At 48.3% G+C, this 5,971-nt stretch overlaps 1 protein-coding gene across 1 annotated transcript in view; it reads right to left on the bottom strand.

Annotated features, from left to right (window-relative positions):
- B3GAT1 (beta-1,3-glucuronyltransferase 1) overlaps positions 1-5,034 on the bottom strand; it is a 53,998-nt gene extending 48,964 nt beyond the window's left edge. The window contains exon 1 of the mRNA XM_027835230.1: positions 5,014-5,034. The gene's annotated coding sequence lies outside the window, so the exon portion shown is untranslated. The remainder of the gene's footprint in view (positions 1-5,013) is intronic.
- Between the last annotated feature and the right edge of the window lie 937 nt (positions 5,035-5,971).

Below are 5,971 nucleotides of genomic sequence, written 5' to 3'. Positions count from 1 at the left end.
TAGTATAGTATAGTATAGTATAGTATAGTATAGTATAGTATAGTATAAAGAAATGTTTGGGATACATTAGTTAGGAAACATTCCACTATTCAAGGTAATACTAAGATAGCCACCGCACACTTTTCATGGAAATCACATATACTGTTGCTACTGATGGAATCGTTGAAGCTGATGCTGAACTTTTCTGCCATTTGTCCTTTGAAATTGATATGCTGGAGACTCATGAGGGAAACAACATTAGGTCAGTTGACATTGTGCCTTGCAACCAGTATGGACATATTTCCATTTATAGCTACACAGGAAAGGTTTGGATAATAACCTGAGTTCATCTAAAGTGTCTAACACCTGAAGAGGAAACTTTTGCCCTAGATGAAAGGAAAGGAAACCCAAGCTTATAATCTATATATATATTCACAACTACATACATACATACATACATATCAACACACACACATGTATATATACATGCATATATATGATGAATATATATGTTCTATTTGAGAAACAGTGTGGCATAGTGGATAATGTTTCAGACTTGAAGTCTGGAAGACTTCCAGAAAGAAAGTCCTCTTTCTTACGCTTACTAACTGCAGGGTCATGGACAAGTAACTTTATTTCTCTATAGCTCAGTCAGCCTACTAACACTTATCTGTTAAGTTACTGATGAGATTTCAGATCCTTGATGTGTGTGTATATATGTCTTTATATCATAGGATCATAGATTTAGAGCTGAAATGACCTTACAGGGTATTGAGTCCAACCCCCTTATTTTACAGAAAAGGAAACCGAGTCACAGATAGATTGTGACTTTTCCTCAGTCTCAGAATCCCTGTCCTCTGACTCCAAATACAAGGTTCTTTCCTCTTTGCTTTGCGGCCTCCATATCATGTATCTCTGAATTATTCACAGGCATTGAGAAATCATTTCTTTGCCTCTAACTTCAAAACAAAAGGAAAAGTGATGTAAAGTTTCAAGATCCATTTTTTTTTGGTATGTAGTCAATTCTTGATTATCCACCTATGGATAAACCACTGCAAAGCTTATCAATGGCACAGTTTTAATCCTGGTTTGGCTTACCCTTGCCATCCAGTTTTCTTCTGGGTTGTCTGCCCTGCCATCAGTTGGTGTGTGCTCAGGGAAAGCAAACTCATTTTAATATTGGCTTTAGCCAAACCTCATTAAGAAGGTAAATTTGCTGTTGCTGCAACCCCCCAAACACCACATAATACATTCCAAAGAAATACATATATATGTTATTTTGAGTTATCTGAGGTTATGAATTCATATGGTCAATTAGGATGGATAATCAAGAGTTCACTATATTGGGTTTTATTTCTTCATTTTTTGGTTGAGTCCATCCTTATAAGTTCTTTTAAAAATGGCCACTTTTATGGCAAACCTGTGAATATTGTTTATTGATAATTCCAATGAATAGCTTGTCCTTATTTTTAAAATCCCTTTGTAACTTTGCAAGAGAATGCACTCACCTAGAGGTGCAGAGTTTGCTTTCTTTTTGGCATGGGTTAAGTAAGGGTTAAGTTGAGCACAGTTGGAGAAAGCATAGCTTTGGTGAGAGAAGAAACCACTGTTTGGGAAAGACATGGACCACAGGAGGGAAGGGGGGAGGCTGCATCAATGATACTTTGACTTGTTCTGGTGCTGGTTAGTATAGAAACTCCCATGATAAATGATTCTGGGGTCCCTGGCTTCATTTAGTGGTATGCAGTGGAGGTTGGGAGGCAGGGTCCTTGACATCTCTAACTAATTATAACTATGGGATCCCTCCAGACCTCCCTCTGTCCTTGCTAAGGAATCATCAGACATTTTGCTCAATTGTCTTTGAGGAAACATGCATGATTTTTCTGTTGTCCAAGCAGTGGAGCATAAGGATGGAAAGTCAGTGGCCTGAGCCTGAGCCACTGTTTAGCATTTTCCTGGAACCAGCTTCAGGAAGGTCATGTCCCTTTGGTGACCTGCTTCTTTTTTCTTTCAATCTGTTACCAAGGCCACTCCTCAAACTTGAGGTCTGGGTTGCGTTTATGGAAAGGCATCGACAGTAGCAGGAGGATGATGGGAGAGCCTGGAGTGCTGGGTCTCACTGGTATGCTCAACTTGAGTGGAAGCCTTGGTGAAATGTTATCCATGTGCACCAACTTCTGGAACCCTGCCCAGCTAGTTATTCTACCTAAATTTCCCCTGTGCCTCCATTCAATTCACTGGAATGAATTTGTTTCCCTTTAGGTAGGAAGTTAGATTCCCTGCTACCCTGAAGCAGGGACCCTTTCAGGACTCACTTCCATGCTAGATTTTCCCAAGCAAAAGTGGAGACTGTCCCAGAGATTGACAAAGAAGGCCCTCTCTTTTCCTGGTCTTATTAGAGACATAATTCTGACAGTGAAATCTGGGATACTGTACACCACATTTGAGTGGTGTATCTAGTGGCCAATATATACACTCAAAAACTATGTCTCTCCCTTCCTTGCTTGCTACCTTCCCCTAATTTTCTAGTTTGGTGCAACCTTCAGGTGGCTCTTTGGTTGTTCCTATTAGGTAGACCAGCTTGTGGGATGCATCAAAGATACTGCCCCTGACAACCTTGTTGCCAGAGCCCTGACTATCTCTAATCCTAATTCCTACCCAGGGCCCATTTTTTTTTCTGCTCCCCTCACCTCAATTAAAAACCTGCCTCTGGTTAACACTTTTTCCACCCAGAATTTATTGGAGGAAAGGAGAAAGCCCAGCTTGACCACCACCCTCCTCTTCTCTGGGCCTTGTGCTTCCCATCCCCAACATGGCCACTGTAGAAAATTGCATCTAACTCTAGCAATGAATGGGAGAAGTGAGGCACTACCCCTGGACTTGGGCCTGTCCTCAACTCTTTCCTACCAGTCTTGTAGTTGGAGGACTTTGTTTCTATGTGATTTGCTTCTGCCAATACTCTAGCCTAGAAGAGTCTGAACAAATCTGTATGCTCACTTACCAAAGCATGGAACATATGTACACAATTCTCTTTTCCCCCAACCGAAGATGCTGAGGCACATGTGTATACTAGCTCAAATACCTTCAACTTGCTTATATGTAGATGCGCACACACACACACACACACACACACACAAAACCACTCCCCTACCCAACTGTTTTCTTAATATCATGGCAGGTTAAAAAGCAATTACTTAAGAGGTGACCCCAGCCACACTGGGGCATCTCTGAGAACAGTCAAGGACATTAACCTTTTCTACTCCCTCCAAACTATCTTTCCTCTTTTTGACAGCACCAAGAAGGATGTGAAGATCATGGTAGCAGAAGGGCTATTAGGGTTCTTGAAGTTAGAAGTGGGCTCTCACCTTGAGCGACCCAAGGGGTAAATGTCTTTGTCTAGTTTGGCTGGAAGAGAGGGAGGTATTAGATTCTGAGTCTGTTCAGTTAGCAGTCACTACCTTGCAGGATCTAAGGGAAATGTCACAATTCCTGTCTTCCATGGTACCAAGGGGTAGGATGGTGAAATTGTCAAACTATAGAACACAACAGCAAAACAGAACAATTCTTATTGTGCTATATAATTATGCCACACAATCCAGGGATGCTTACCAACCATGTCACATTAACTTGTAGAGCTATACAACACCCCGCCACACAAACTGAAGGGTGTGTTCCAACAATGCAATGCTTCACAAACCATCACGATGCTGTTCGATGTAATCAAACCACAAGACATGGTTGTACTGCCCAGTGCTGGAGTTCTCCCATTTTCTAGGTGCCTCATGTCACAAAAAACTCCTGGCAATACCCTTCCGCCAGTTATAGGATGCAGCCAAGAGGTTAGTAAAGGAGTCTATTTATTCCAAAGGCCTGTGTCAAGGAAACTTCTAATGCCTTCTCTCAAAAAGTCACCCTAACTTCATTCAGAACTGAAGACAGTAATTAGGTACTAAGACCTTTGAACTTATCAGGTATGAAGGATATATATATATCTGGAGTGTGTGTGTGTGTGTGTGTGTGTGTGTGTGTGTGTGTAGTCTCTTGACCTTAGTTACTCTGTGCCAGGCTGTCACCTCTATTCCCTGGCAATGATGGGTCCTGTGACTTCCTCTCCTCCTTCTTCCTCTGTCTCCCAGTTGCTATTTTTAAAGTTGTACTCTTTGACTTTGGAGAGCAGGGGGCCCAGGGACTTTAGATATGGAGAGAACTAAGGAGAGGTGAGCTGTAAATTGGAGTCACTAGCTGTCTCCTCATCATGCCATAGGCAATCACTGAGTCTTGAAATTCTCTGCTGCCTATTTTCTTCTTTCTCCTCCATCACTCCCAGGATCCTTTAGAGCTGGAGCCCCTCAGATCCTGTGTCCCCATCAGAGAAGTTAGCTCAAGCTAAGGATGAATGGGGATACCAATGGCTGATGGTGGTAGAAGCAAGAATGGAGTAAAGGGACTCCCATCGCCCCCTGATTTCTCTCTTCCCCTCCATCCTTAGTGGTGAACCTGATAGTAAACGACTTGTTTAGGGATTGGGAGGAAGGGGCAGATGGCCCATTAGCCTGGGACAGTTTGCAGGAATCTGGTGAGTAGGTTCAGCTCTCTGTCTCTTCCCCCCACCTCCCAGCAAAAGAAAGCCTTTCTCCTTCCTCAGCTGGAACGGCTGTGTTTTGTTTAGGGGTTTCTCCTTTGAGGAAACCTTACAGCCACGCACCATCACCATTCCCAGGCAGCGCCTTCCCCAACCGTAGACCCCCAGTACCCCCTCTCCCCGGTGCCTCCCTAGCCTGGTTTGACAGCCTCAGCCTGCTCCCTCCCGGGGTGGGGGTGTGTGTGGGGAGCCTGCCCTTCCCCCTCTTCACACAGGGACGGACATGGGATGGGTACTGATAGAGATGCATAAAGGGGCTCTGTACGGCGGCGGCGGCGGCGGCGAGCAGAAGGAGTGCAAGGGGGGAGAGCCTTGAGCAGCGGGCAGGGATGAGGAGGACGCAGGAGCCGGGGAGACAGGAGGCGGGGGGGCTAAGAAGGGGGGAGACTTACCTGGCTTCGAGAGTCTGAATCCTCCCCGGCTCGCTCCAGCTCCATCGCGCAGTTCCCTCCAGCCCTTAATCCCCAGACGCGGCACCCCGCTGGTGCTGCCCGGGGCCCGGGCGCCGGGCTCCCTCGCTTCCCTGCCTCGGTACGCTCGGGCTCCGGGCCACCGGGGGCCACTTCATAGCCGCCGCCGCCGCCGCCGCCTTCCCCGCTGCCGCGTTCCCCTCTGGCAGCTCGGCAGCTCGCGGACCCCGGCCCCGCCACCCCCGGCTTTGGTTCTGCTAGCCTCGCCTCGGGGCTCTTGCGCTCCGACCCAGCACCTCCGCGTAGCTCGGAGGCGACAGAGGCGGCCAGAGTCTGGAGGAGGCTGGGCTCGGGATGCAGAGCCAGAGCCGGCGGGCGAGAAGGAGCGGGGACCAGGAAGGGAAGGGGACCGGAGGGAGGGGAGGGGGAGGAAAGAGGGAGGGGGAGGAGGAAGGAGAGGAGGAGGAGGAGGAAGAGAAAGAGGAGGGCTAGGGGTGCTAGAGCCTGGAGCCGGAGCGGAGAATCACATCAGTGGCGGCGGATGCGCCCGTGCCTCCAGCAACACTGACAGCTCCTCTTCTCCCTGCCTCCTCTCCCCCCTCCCCCCCTCCCCATCCATCCCCCTCTTCCCCCTCCCCACCTCCGAGAGGGAGCTGCCAGCGGGACCTGCACTGCTAATGGTCTGTACCAACCTCGCCAGCTGAGGCGGGGGGCCCTCCCTGCGACGGGCGGAGGAGAGAGGGAGGGAGGAGCAGCGAGGAAAGGTCCCCTCGTGGGCTTGGTATCTACTCCCCCCTCCCCCAGCACCCTCCCCATCACCCCAGCCTCTCGGACTCCCACGGCGCGGATCAAGGACGGATGTGTGGGAAGGGGGCTGCAGGCCCGGGGAAGGGGACTTGGGCATCTCGCTCTCGCTCCTCTAGAGTTAAACCCGGCCGGG

The sequence above is a fragment of the Vombatus ursinus genome, unplaced genomic scaffold, assembly GCF_900497805.2.
Source record: "Vombatus ursinus unplaced genomic scaffold, bare-nosed wombat genome assembly UNPS02014813.1, whole genome shotgun sequence".
Taxonomy (NCBI): Eukaryota; Metazoa; Chordata; class Mammalia; order Diprotodontia; family Vombatidae; genus Vombatus; species Vombatus ursinus.
This window is presented reverse-complemented; position numbering and strand designations above follow the sequence as displayed.